This window comes from Trachypithecus francoisi, unplaced genomic scaffold, assembly GCF_009764315.1.
Source record: "Trachypithecus francoisi isolate TF-2019V2 unplaced genomic scaffold, Tfra_2.0 Lachesis_group15, whole genome shotgun sequence".
NCBI lineage: Eukaryota > Metazoa > Chordata > Mammalia > Primates > Cercopithecidae > Trachypithecus > Trachypithecus francoisi.
Window position 1 is genome coordinate 32,575,151 of NW_022681460.1, and position 11,111 is coordinate 32,586,261.

Genomic DNA, 11,111 nt, shown 5'->3' on the forward strand with positions numbered 1-11,111 from the left:
GATGGTGGTATTTTGATGGGATTTGCATTGAATTTGTAGATTGCTTTTGGCAGTATGGTCATTTTCACAATATTGATTCTACCCATCAGTCAGCATGGGTTGTATTTCCGTTTGTACTGTCTATGATTTCTTTCAGTAGTGTTTTGTAGTTTGCCTCGTAGAGGTCTTTCACCTCCTTGGTTAAGTGTATTCCTATGTATTTTATTTTATTTTATTTTATTTTACTTTATTTTATTTTATTTTATTTTATTGCAGCTAGTGTAAAAGGGGTTGAGTTCTTGATTTGATTCTCAGCTTGGTCGCTGTTCGTGTATAGCAGAGCTACTGATTTGTGCACATAAATTTTGTATCCTGAAACTTTGCTGAATTCACTTACCAGTTTTAGGAGCCTTTGGAGGAGTCTTTAGGGTTTTCTAGGTATACGATCATATCATCAGCAAACAGTGACAGTGTGACTTCCTCTTTACCGATTTGGATACCCTTTATTTCTTTCTCTTGTCTGATTGCTCTGGCTAGGACTTCCTGTACTATGTTGAATAGAAGTGGTAAGAGTGGGTATCCTTGTCCTGTTCCAGTTCTCAGAGGAATGCTTTCAACTTTTCCCCCATTCAGTATTATGTTAGCTGTGGGTTTGTCATATATAGCTTTTATTACATTGAGGTATGTCCCTTGTATGCTGATTTTGCTGAGGGTTTTAATCATAAAGGGATGTTAGATTTTGTCAAGTGCTTTTTCTGCATCTGTTAAGATGATCATGTGATTTTGTTTTTAATTCTATTTATGTGGTGTATCACATTTATTGAGTTGCATATGTTAAACCATCCCTGCATCCCTGGTATGATACCCACTTGTTTATGGTGGATTGTCTTTTTGATATGCTGTTAGATTTGGTTAGCTAATATTTTGTTAAGGATATTTACATTTATGTTCATCAGGGACATTGGTGTGTAGTTTTCTTTTTTGTTATGTCCTTTCCTGGTTTTGATATTAGGGTGATACTAGCTTAATAGAATGATTTAGGGATTATTCCCTCTTTCTCTATCTTGTGGAGTAGTGTCAATAGGATTGGTACCAATTCTTCTTTGAATGTCTGGTAGAATTCAGCTGCGAATCCGTCTGGACCTGGACTGTTTTTTTGCTGGTATTTTTTTAAATTATCATTTCAGTCCCCCTTCTTGTTATTGGTCTGTTCAGGGTTTCTAATTCTTCCAGATTTAAGCTAGGAGAGTTGTATCTTTCCAGGAATTTATACGTCTCCTCTAGGTTTTCTAGTTTATGAATGTAAAGGTATTCATAGTAGCCTTGAATGATGTTTTGTATTTCTGTGGTATCAGTTGTAATGTCTCCCATTTCATTTCTAATTGAGCTTATTTGGATCTTCTCTCTTCTTTTCTTGATTAATCTTGCTAATGGTCTATCAATTTTATTTATCTTGTCAAAGAATCAGCTTTTTGTTTCATTTATCTTTTGTATTTTTGTTTCCATTTCATTCAGTTCTGCTCTGATCTTGGTTATTTCTTTTCTTCTGCTGGGTTTGGGTTTGGTTTGTTCTTGTTTCTCTAATTCCTTGAAGGTGATTAAAGTGTCTATTTGTGCTCCTTCTGACTCTTTGATGTGGGCATTTAAGGCTGTGAAGTTTCCTCTTACCACTGCCTTTGCTGTATCCCAAAGGTTTTAATAGATTGTGTCACTATTATCATTCAGTTCAAAGAGTTTTAAATTTCCATTTTGATTTCCTTGTTGACCCAATGATCATTCAGGAGCAGATTATTTAATTTCCATGTATTTGCATGGTTTTGAAGGTTCCTTTTGAAGTTGATTTCCAATTTTATTCCACTGTAGTCTGACAGAGTACTTGTTATAATTTCAATTTTCTTAAATTTGTTGAAAGTTGCTTTGTGATCTCTCATATAGTCTCTCTTGGAGAATGTTTCATGTGCTGATGAATAGAATGTATATTATGCAGTTGTTGGGTAGAATATTCTGTAAATATCCATTAAGCCCCATTTGTTCTAGGTTATAGTTTAAATCTATTGTTTCTTTGTTGAAGTCCCCCACTATTATTGTGTTGCTGTCTATCTCATTTCTTAGGTCGAGTAGTAATTGTTCTATAAATTTGGGAGATCCAGTGTTAGGTGCATATATATTTAGAATTGTGATATTTTCTTGTTGGACAAGGCTGTTTATCATTATGTGATGTCCCTCTTTGTCTTTTTTAACTGCTATTGCTGTAAAGTTTGTTTTGTCTGATATAAGAATAGCTACTCTTGCTTGCTTTTGATGTCAATTTGCATGAAATATCTTTTTACACCCCTTTACCTTAAGTATATGTGAGTCCTTATGTGTTAAGTGAAGCTTTTTTTTTTTTTGAGACGGAGTCTCACTCTGTCATCCAGGCTGGAGTGGAGTGCAGTAGCACGATCTCAGTTCGCTGCAACCTCTGCCTCCTGGGTTCAAGTGATTCTCCTGCCTCAGCCTCCTGAGTAGCTGGGATTACAGGTGCCTGCCACTACACTGGCTAATTTTTGTATTTTTAGTAGAGATGAGGTTTCACCATGTTAGTCAGACTGGTCTCAAACTCCTGGCCTGTGATCCACCCACCTCGGCCTCCAAAGTGTTGGGATTAAGGCATGAGCACGTGAGGCTCTTGTAGGCAGCAAATACTTGGTTGATGAAGTTTTATCCATTCTGCAATTCTGTATCTTTTAAATGGAGCCTTTAGGCCATTTATATTCAGTTAGTATTGACATGTGAGCTACTATTTTATTCATTGTCCTATTTGTTGCCTGAATACCTTGGTTTATTTATTTTTATATTTATTGTATTTTTGTTTTACAAGTCCTGTGAGATTCATGCTTTAAAGATGTTCTGTTTTGATGTGTTTCCAGGATTTGTTTCAATATTTAGAGCTCCTTTTAGCAGTTCTTATAGTGCTGGCTTGGTAGTGGTGAATTCTCTCAGTATTTGTTTGTCTGAAAAAGACTGTCTCTTTCCTTCATTTATGAAGCCTAGTTTCACTGGATACAAAATTCTTGGCTGATAATTGTTTTGTTTAAGGAGGCTGAAGATAGGGCCCCAATCCATTCTAGCTTGTAGAGTTCTTGCTGAGAAATCTGCTGTTAATCTGATAGGCTTTCCTTTATAGGTTACCTGGTGCTTCTGTCTCACAGCTCATAAGATTCTTTCCCTCATCTTGACTTTAGACAACCTGATGACTATGTGCCTCTGAAATGATCTTTCTGTGATGAATTTCCTAGGTGTTCTTGAACTTCTTGTATTTGGATGTCTAGATCTATAGCAAGACCAGGGAAGTTCTCCTCAATTATTTCCCCAAATATGTTCTCAAAACTTTTAGATTTCTCTTTATCCTCAGGAATGTCAATTATTCTCAGATTTGGTCATTTAACATAATCCCAAGCTTCTTGGAGGCCTTTGTTCATTTTTTAACATTCTTTTTGCTTTGTCTTCATTGGGGTTATTTCGAAAACATTGTCTTTGAGCTCTGACGTTCTTTCTTCTCCTTGTTCAGTTCTATTGCTGAGGCTCTCCAGGGCATTTCTCTAAATGTGTCCTTTATTTCCTGAAGTTGTGATTTTTTTTATTTGTGCTATCCACTTCACTGAAGATTTCTCCCCTCATATCTTGTATCATCCTTTTGATTTTCTTAAGTTGGACTTCACCTTTCTCTGGTGCCTCCTTGATTAGCTTAATAATCAACCTTCTGAATTCTTTTTCTGGCAATTCAGGGATTTCTTGTTTTGGATCTATTGCTGGTGGGCTAGTGTGATTTTTTTTTTTTAGGGGGTGTTAAAGAACCTTGTTTTGTCATATTACCAGAATTGTTTTTCTGGTTCCTTCTTATTTTGGTAGCCTCTGTCAAAGGAAGATTTGAGGCTCAAGACTGCTGTTCAGATTCTTTTGTCCCACGGGGTGCTCCTTTGATGTAGCACTCTCCCCCTTTTCCTAGGGATGTGGCTTCCTGAGAGCAGAACTGTGGTGATTGTTATTCTATTCTGAATCTAGCCACCCAGCAGAGCTACCAGGCTCTGGGCTGGTGCTGGGAGTGTCTGCACAGAGTCCTATGATGTGAACTGCCTTCAGGTCTCTCAGCCATGGATAGCTAATGCTCCATTGGAGGTGGTAGGGGAGTGAAATGGACTCTGAGAGTCCTTAGTTGTAGTTGTAGTTTTGTGCTGGTTGGCCTCCTGCCAGGAGGTGGAACTTTCAAGAGAGCATTAGCTATGGCAGTATGGGGAGGATCGGGTGATGGGTGAGGTCCTGGAACTCCCGAGAGAATATAACCTTTGTCTTTGGCTTCCAGGGTGGGAGGGAAGTCCCATTGGGAAGGGTAGGGTTAGGCATGTCTGAGCTCAGACTCTCCTTGGACGTGGCTTGCTGTGGCTACTGTGGGAGATGGGGGTGTGGTTCCTAGGTCAATGGAGTTATGTTCTCAGGAGGATTATAGCTGCCTCTGCTGTGTCATGCCGGTTGTCAGGGAAGCAGGGGAAAGCCGGCAGTTATAGGCCTCACCCAGCTCCTGTGCAACCCAAAAGGCTGGTCTCACTCCCACCATGCCCCCACTCCAACAGCACCGAGTTTGTTTCTAGGAAATGGGTGAGCAGGGCTGAGAACTTGCCCCAGGGTACCAGTCTCCTGGCTGAGAAAGCAAACAGGGCTTTCATGCCTCCCTGCCTGTGAAGTCTGTACACCGGATTTATGCCCTCCCCCAAGTTCTGGCCAGGAAACTTCATGTTTGGTTGGAATTGTTATAAAGTTCAGCAGGAGTTTTCTTTCTCCCTGTGGTATTTTCCCAGTTCCTCTGGCAGTCCTCCCCAAGGATCCCTGTGAGACAAGGCAGAAATGGCTTCCCTGGGACCCAGAGAGCCCACAGGGCTTTTCCTACTGCTTCCTCTACCCTTGTATTTTGCTTGGCTCCCTAAATTGTCTCAGCTCCAGATAAAGTCAAATCCTTTTTCTGTGATCTGGACCTTCAGGTTCCCCAGGGAGGCTGTGTGATTGTGGGTGGACAATTCCCCTTTCCCATTTTCTCAGTATGGGCACTTGCAGTATTTGGGATCTCTCCTAGGTCTTGCAAGGGCAATCCACTTCCTTCAAAAGGTCCGTGGATTCTCTCAGCTTTACTGGTATATTCTTGCAGTAGATCTTGGAGCAAAATTTCACAGTGCAAGTCTCCACAGGCTGCTCTGTCTGTCCAAGTGAGAGCTGCAATGTGATCCTGCCTCCTATCCACCATTTTCTTCCGGATACCTCCCATGTCTAGATTTCTTTTTCTTTTTTTTTCTTTTTTTTTTTGCATGTGGCAGTCCACTTATTCCAGCACCATTTGTTGGAAAAAAACCTATCCTTTCTCCACTGAATTGCCTTCGATCCTTTATCAAAGATCAGTTGAATATATTTGTGTCTATTTCTAGGTTCTCTATTTCCTTCTCCCTGTGGTATTTTCCCAGTTCCTTTGGCAGCCCTCCCCAAGGACCCCTGTGAGACAAGGCAGAAATGGCTATTGATCTACTGTTTACTCTTTCACCAATACTACACTGTCTTAATTACTGTACTTTATAACAAGTCTTTAAGTTGAGTAGTGTATGTAGTCCAATTTTGTTCTTCTTCGTTGATATTGTATTGACCATTCTATTTTTTTGTTTCTGTACAAATGTTAGAGTCTGTCAATATTCACAAAGTAACTCACTGAGACTTTGATTGGAATTGCAATGAATCTCTAGATAAAGTTGGGAAGAACTGACATCTTAAAAATATTGAGTCTTTCTATCCATAAAAATTGAACATCTCTCCATTTATTTAGACTTTTTAAATTTATTTTGCTACACAAATAAGTGAATTAATAAATACTGCCACTAAGACTTCATGTTTGGAATTATTTGTGTAATGTTAAGAGCCTAAGTCACACCATAGAATTTTCATATTTTCAATATTCTCTTCTAATGAATAAAGATGCCAACTTAACATTTTTTAGTACCTACCTCCAATAGATAACTTGAATAAGTCTACTTCTCCAACTATGTTGCCACCACTGTCATCCAGCCCCCATCAACTCTCCCCTTGACCACTGCAATAGCTTCCTAAAAGCTTCAACTCCAAGTGCACCCTTTTTTATTTATTTATTTTTATTTTTATTTTTTGAGGCAGATTCCAGGCTGGAGTGCAGTGGTATGATCACCGCTCACTGCAGCCTCGATCTCCTGGGCTTAAGCAATTCTCCCACTTCAGCCTCCTGAGTAGCTGGGACTACAAGCATGCACCTTCATGCCCAGCTAATTTGTTATATTTTTTTTAGAGACAGGGTCTCCCTATGTTGCCCAAGTTGGTCTTGAATTCCTGGTCTCAAGCAGTCCTCCCACTTTGACCTCTCAAAGTGCTAGGGTTACAGACATGAGCCACCACACCTGGCCACCAAATCCACCCTTGATCCCAGTGCCAGTTATCCACTTATTTGCTCTTATCCTCAAGCCCAACTTTCTTTGCCCTACTGTAAAATACTTGAGCTGACTCTGTAAAACCACATTTCTACTTTGCCAGTCAATACAATGCATTTTTTTTAAGTGGCAGGAAGGGGCACAGTGTGTAGCTATTTCCTGTGGTGTTCTTCAAAGCAGCTGAGGTCCTTATGGTTCCAGCAAGCAGCCCCCTGCAAGTTTCTTCTTCCCCACAGTGGTGAATAGCGTGTTCCTGCAGGAGTCACACCTTCTCATCAGAGCATTGATCACAGACCTTGCAGGACCTCCTCTAGATTTCCAAGTTCCTTCCTTGTTCTTCTCTCAGCCCTAGAGGTGTTCTCTGCAGTTGCTCCCTCTTCTACACCTTTTAAAAGTTATCCACCTTGTGCATAGTTAACAACTCCTTCTATCAAATGTTCCCTGTTGAAGTCACTCCATTGGTTTCTGCCTCTCCACTAGATCTTGACTAGGATCCCTATTTTATTCTCCCCAAATTGCACTCTTTATTTTATTCTCCAGAGAGTAGCCAGAGTGGATTATTTTTTAATTTGGGTCCCACAGATTAAGAGAATGAAAAATAGGCTCTAAGATGCATCAATCTCCATTCCCTGGTGATACATTTCTGTGGTTTCCCAATGCACTGGGAATAAAAGCTGAACTCTATCTTAGCCTCAAGACCGCTACGCAACTTCCCAAATTTATCTGACTTTCTTTTCCTATCTCACAGTACTCCAGACACTGTGCTAGATGTGATGGTTTCCTGCTGGGATTGTTGGTTTAATGTGTCAACTTGGCTAGGTCATAGTACCCAGTTATTTAATCAAACGCTAACCTAGATCTAGCTGTGAAGGTATTGTGTAGATGTGGTTAGCATCTACAATCAGTTGGCTTTATGTAGGAGGAGATTACCCTCAATTATGTGTGTGGGCCTTAGCCAATCAGTTCGAAAGCCTTAAACACAACAAAACTGAGGTTTCCTGGGAGAGAAATTCTGCCTTTAGACTACAGCAACCACCCAAGAGTTGTAACCTACTGGCCTGGACGGCAAATTTCACACTTGCCAGCCCCTATAATCACATAAGCAATTCCTTGAAATAAATAAGCAAATGAAGTAGGATATACAGTATATATAATGTATATGATTTTATATACATATATATGTGCATACAACCTGCATATGATACTATACCTGGGCACCTCAAACTAGCCCTAGGGGCCTACCTGGAGCTCTGCTCCCCACTTTGCTGGCCTGGCTTTGCTCATTCTTTAAATCTCAACCAAAGCTCTCCCTGACTGTTCTACTTAAGTAGATTTTACATCTGTTATTTGCTGTCACTTCAACTTGTTCTTTTCCTTTGAAGCATATCTAAGTACTTTTTTATTGTTGACCTCCCCAATATTTTAATAATCAATGAGACATATTTATTTTGCTCACCACTTAGAACCTTACCTGGCTTACAGTAGGTGTTCAATAAATATTTAATGAATGAATAAATTAACCTATCAAATGCCTAAAGCTTTTATTTCCTAAAAAGAAATGCATAAATACATTTAATTTTTTTCTGAGTTTAATCCTGAAGTATTTTCAAAATATAGGAAACAATTTCAGATGTCCATATATTCATACATTTTAGGAAAAACTTCAACAAGGGTTGAAATAAAAAGTATTTCTGATTGTCATTGATTTAATTTTTAAAAATCCAATACCATAATTGCCCCAATTTTTCTCACCTTGAAAAGTTTATCTAAACCCAAACCATTATGTGAAACTCATGTCCTCCATAAAATAACCTCTCCTGACCACAGTAGCTCACTGGGAGCTCTCTTTGTCCATGTACCAGTGGCATTTATTCTGTACCACATGACTTTAGGGTTTAATTATCTGCTGCCTAAAACGGTTGGCTACTGTTTCACATATACCTTGTTAGTCCTCTTTCTCAAAGGACAATCTAAATGGCATCACTGTATCTTATTCATCTTTTTATTACAGTCAGCACCCAGCATAACACTTTGTACACTATTGGATGAAAAATTACATTTCTTTTTGAGTTCTTATTTCTCACCATTTTTTGTTTTTGAGATGGAGTTTCGCTATTGTTACCCAGGCTGGAGTGCAATGGTACGATCTCAGCTCACTACAACCTCCATCTCCCAGGTTCAAGCGATTCTCCTGCCTCAGCCTCCCGAGTAGCTGGGATTACAGGTGCCTGCCACCACACTCAGCTAATTTTTTTGTGTTTTTAGTAGAGACGGGGTTTCACCACGTTGGCCAGGCTAGTCTTGAACTCCTGACCTCGGGTGATACGCCCTCCTTGGCCTCCCAGAGTGCTGGGATTACAGGCGTGAGCCACCGCACCTGGCCTATTTTTCATTGTTGATCAAATAATAAACGTCTTCTGCTTAAAGACCTGGCTCAAAAAACCCACAAATAATAAATGTCTTACAACTACTCAGATCAATTATCTGGTGATTATCTGAGCACTCCATTAAATACTTGACCAAAATCCTTCTTAGGAAGTTGAGCACTTTAGTCTCCTTCCAATGAGGCAACCCCTACTTCTTACTTTTGCTAGCTAGCTCTTTCCACCAGGAGCCAGAAGTGGTTTTTGAAATGCAATCTCCAGTTTAAATTAGAGGTTATAAATATGAACTATCAATGAAGAGTCAGTAAGAATATATAACATGCCTTGACTGCTGTTTCCAAATGCCCTAATGGCTCTTGTGATCAATAGACACAAACTCATTTTGGAAGCATAGCTGAATTTGTAATGGTCTTCAGCCATGTATTTTCTCCACCAAGGGACATTAAAATCATGAGTACCGTGATTTGATGGAAAAAGGAAGGAAGGAAGGAAGGAAGGAAGGAAGGAAGGAAGGAAGGAAGGAAGGAAGGCTGGCTCTTCATATTGCAAACCTTTAAATTAAAATGCATATATCCTGTGGGAAAGTGCAGTCCTGTCTCCCTCTGCTGGAATCACAGTAAAATTGTTTAAGGCAACCTTTTCTTCATTTCCAAGCCTGCCTTTGATTGAAATACATAGGCTTCTAGGCTCAAATACAGACTCACAAGAAGTCTCCAGGCTTCTTTTTGATCAAATTCGATATGCTTGCCAGGTTTCAGGGAAGTCACTAGGGGCAGATGTGGTGGTGAAAAGAGGAAATGCCATGAGATCAATTAGGCTTAAAGCTACGATGGCAGTGAGGAGACCTTCATGGGGGCTGCTAGGATGGAAGAGGCTTGTAGAAATGGGGTCCCCTCAGCATGTTGTCTGAGGACTGAATACAAAATGCAAAGACTTCTTTTGTTGTTCCTCCCAGCAAATCCAGCTGCCTCGGAATAATAATAGTTTGCAATTGAATGGTGCTTTGGCATTTACAAAACATTTTCACATCAGTGATTTCATTGGCCCCAAGAACAAGCCCTTGAAGTAGTCATAGGTTACTACCTCCAGTTCCTTGAGGAAGCACCTGAGGCCCAGAAACATAAAGTCGTTTGCCCCAGGACACATGATTAATAGATAGGAAAACCTGTGCTTTTGATCCCAGGCCTGGGCTTTCTTGTGAGCTCTGTCTTCTCCTGCCCTTTCCTGAAACGGCTGATCTGTAAAATGATTTTATTTGTGACACATTCTTCTTATTTACCATGTTGTCCAACAAGACATTTTGATGACAGCTCAGATCTTTTAGTTAATTAATTCCAGATTCTTTCCTGCTAATTAGAGGAGCTGATTCACTGGAATGAAATAGAGGCTTGGGGGGATGACAAGAATAAATTCGTTAAATGAGAAGCCACATTAGGAACTGTCAACTCTTGAAGAAAAGAAAGAGTGTGATTTAATTTTAAGGTAAAATACACAACACACTTAAATTGAACTCATGGGTAAAGATACAACAGGAAAGAACAACATAACACAACATAAGTTATGTGATTTAATGTATTACTATTTAACTTTTTCCAGCATGTGATTGTCTTGACTCACAGAGTAACTTTGATGGCATGTAATTTCTTAAAATAAGTTAATATAAATTCCACTCTCTTTTAATCTATTGAAAAACGAAAACAAAATAATAAGCTTCAGAGTGTTTTCATTCATCTTCATTTTTTTTTCAGATTATTTGGTTCTTTGCTTTAAGGAAAAGAGAAAACACAGGCTCTTTATGAACGAGTGGAACTAATTTTTGTGGATTTCTGCCCTGTGAGGCTTAGGGCTAGGCTTTCCCTAGGTTATGCTTTCCCTAGGGGCTTCTGAGTCACTGTGAATCTTCCTCCATAACCTGGGCCCAGGAGAACATCCAGGGCAGCTTGGATGTGAATTTAAATCACAGGTCTGCGGGGGCTGCAGCTGATCATTGGTGACATGAATTTACCCTAGGCATCTTTCAGAATCATGACTATTTCAGGTGGGAGAGATGTTGGGGCTCCCCTAAGTTAATCTACCTCATTTACCAACAGAAAACTCATTTGGAGGGGTTATTCATCCAAATGTTGTTTGCTTTTCCCAAGTGGCTATAAAGTTGTAGGAGCTTCTTGTTTTTTATAAGTACCATTTAGGTACAACTGATAATTTCCTGTCCCTTTCAGTCAGTGCTGGAGATGGAGCCAGCCTATCTCCAGTGATGTGATCTTTGGGGCTGTGA